Below are 3,632 nucleotides of genomic sequence, written 5' to 3' on the forward strand. Positions count from 1 at the left end.
AAAATCATAATGAGACTATTGGTGATACAAACAAGAATACAATTCAATTTAGAAACATTTACAGTATTTGAACACATACCACAATGTATATCACTTAAAGATAACAATAGATCAGATTATACTACCAAATTGAATATACATAAATAGAGGAAGAAAACTTTTACAATTTCTAGAAGCAGCAGCTATTGGAATGTCAGCTGTAGCATTATCGACATCAGTATACAACACAATAAAAATCAACAAATCACAACAAAACTAGCAAAATTAGAACAAATAAGAGAATGTGAACAAACTCTAGACTTACTCTTGAAAGATTTCACGACTGCAATTGACATAGCAACACACACGCAGGCACAAATACAACTATTTGAAAAAGCATACAAAGAAAGAATAAAATACCTAGACACTGATATACAAAGTCTAAGGATTTTCACACAAAACTTAGCTTTGCTAATGGCCTACCAAAGAACTCAAGACCAACTAACCTTTGCATTAAGAGATATTAGAGACATAATGATGAGGGGAGAAGGATACCCCTCTGGATACAAAAGTTAGCATTATTAGAACCCTCAAAGTCAGTAGAATGCATAATGTCAGAATGTGAATTCACTACAAAAGCTATAGCAGGAGGCACAACACTATTAGAATTTCATATGATACCTTTACCACACAAATTAGCAAAAGGTAAACATGCAATATCAGTAGGCAATTTGATATATGTGAAACCTTACTTCTTGAAACCAGAACAACTAATAACATGGACAAAAAATACATACATAACCACACAGCAGCTAGTCATAAACTTTTTTGACCTACCCAGGATGGAAATCACCCCAAGACAAGCATTTTAGGATTTAGGAAACTTTGCCTTCATACACTGCAACACCAACCTGACCTACTGGGACCACACTGCGAACTCAGGGAATTAGATAATGGATAACATCGCAGACGACTCAATGGACACCTGCAAACTAATCACTGACACCATGAACGTGAAAATCAATGGAAAAACCATATACTCATCATACGCAATTCACAGCACATTGAAATATTTACCAACAACCACGTTCAGCAAACTGCAAGAAGAACATATGAACAGGGAAAAAGATTACAAAGAAATGTTCAAAAAACTTGGAAGTACTCCATAATGAGACAAAAAAACTTATCTCAGAAGCTGGACAAGAACAGGACATTATAAAGGAAATGAGACTGATACCTGACAGCATGAGCATCATCCTTAGACCATGATGCAAAAGGACTAGGTAAACCATGAAATTTTATAAAGACTATAGGATCTATATTTTCAACACTGAGTTGTAAACCAACATGGAATTTATTAAATCCAGTATATTACATTGAACAAGGTATTCATACCTTTATATCTAGTATATGGATGGGAATTAAGGAAATAATAATGTTTATATGCCTGTTTGTTTTATTGTATTAGGATTAAAGGTGGGTAATCCCATTTACAATACATGTTTTAAAAGGAATAAAAAATAGTCTTATAATGATTCCTGCAAGCACATAACTCTATATGATCAGGGGGTGGAATGTTACAGTAATGTAATGTTACAGTAATTAAATATATAAAAATATAGAAGATATATAGAAATAAATTAGGATATAACATTAAAAGCCATTAAGGCAGGTGAATAAGGCTACGTCCTCTGGTGGGAACTAATCTAGTGTGTACAGATATGATAAACAGACTGCCTTTCGAGCAGGGCCCCAGTTAGTGTGTGTGTGAAGTTATATATAGATAAAAAGTGGCTTGATGTGACAATTCTGTAGATCAACATAATAAAGGGCTCCCTGCGAGGAACTCCCAAAAAGGGCTTGATGTGATAATCCCATAGATTAACACCTGTTAGAAGCTGTATGCCGAAAAAAAATAATAAAGCTTAGGGGCCCCGCAGCTGCAGTCGGTCACCCAGACTCCAACGTTGAACATGGACTGTCTCCATGCTGCTCTGACCAAGGACAACGGAGAGGAGCAAGCTGACGGGGGCCCCATTAAGTTGTACTCAGGCACAGCATAAGGATTTGTGAGTAATGAACTGCCTGTGTGATTCTTGCAACTTGTGTGTCAGTAGTGTCTTTCCTCCGGTGCCCATTGGTCTCCATACCAATTAGTAGAATCCTCACAGCCACCTCAAGAGCAGTCTCGAAGAGGCTGCCAGCCCTGTTGATAAGCAGGAGTGTCCCACTGCACGGGGAAGTTGAACTGCGGACACCTGATCAACATAGAGCTAGGGCTCTACTGGGACAGGGTCAAATCTCATCATACTCTGGGTGGCCACGTATTATACAACCCAGGAAGAAAGAGCTTACCAAATTGGCAGAGTAGATGGGGAAATGATGAGGGATGCACATCATTGAATACTATGCTATTGTTAGAATGAATTACATGTATATTTTACAACACCTGTGTATCTTCTAAACATGGTGATGAAAAGTTACAATGAACAATACATAACAATACCATACTATTTAAGTAACTTAAAAATACATGTGCCTGACCTGTGGTGGTGCAGTGGATAAAGCATGGGCCTGAAACACTGAGGTCGAAGCCCTGGGCTTCCCTGGTCAAGGCACATGCATGAAGTGACTATTATGAGTTGATGCTTCCCACTTCTCCGCCACTCTCTTTCTCTTTCTTCCCTCTCTCTAATAAAGCAATAAATAAAATTAAAAAAAAATACATGCATACAAGGTATCAATATACAGTCAATAAAAACACATACAAAGGGAAATACATTAAATGCATTAGAATGGTTATCACTGGGGACAGAGGAATGTGAATAGAAAGTGAAAATAAAATGAGAAGGGCCCTGCCTGACCAGGTGGTGGCACACTGGATAGTGTTGACCTGGAATACTGCAGTCCCAGGTTCGATACTCCCTCCATGGTCACCAGCTTGAGTGCAGACTCATCAGCTTGAGCTTAAAGGTTGCTTACTTAAGCAAGGGGACACTGGTTCAGCTGGAGTTCCCTGCTCATGGCACATATGAGAAGCAATCAACGAACAACTAAGGTGCCTCAACTACAAGTTGATGCTTTTCATCTCTCTCACTTTCTCTCTCTAAAGAAAAAAATAAAAGTAGAATAAAAAAAGTAAAATGAGAAGTGTCCTGTGTGGACTAATCACAATAATGTACCAAAAAATTGAATACTATAACTCAGGAGAAAAAGGAAACACTTTGGTTTGCAGTAGGGAATTTTGTCCTTGACCAGATGCTGACCTAACATAAGGCGTTCGCTCCCTCCCCAACTCCAGCCCTGAAGATGACACACAAATGGACAGATGCTGAAATCTACTATTTATGCAGCATTTATCATGTGCCAGGCACTATTAACTCAGTTAATCTTCTCAGACAATGCTATTAGATATTATCATCCCCATTTTATAGATGAGAAAACAAATATAGAGAAGTAAAGTAACTTGCATAAGGTAACAGAGATGGTAACGGTGGAGCTGAAATTTGAACTTAGTCTCTAACAACTAGAGAGGAGTTTAGGATAAGGGTACAGCTCAGGGAAAAGTGGCCTTAAATGGTAGAAGGGCAGGTAGCATTACAGAGATGCCAGAAGAAATGTCTAATTGTGCCCTTTTTTCCTTTCCCCAACAT

This window comes from Saccopteryx leptura, chromosome X (assembly GCF_036850995.1).
Source record: "Saccopteryx leptura isolate mSacLep1 chromosome X, mSacLep1_pri_phased_curated, whole genome shotgun sequence".
Classification (NCBI taxonomy): Eukaryota; Metazoa; Chordata; class Mammalia; order Chiroptera; family Emballonuridae; genus Saccopteryx; species Saccopteryx leptura.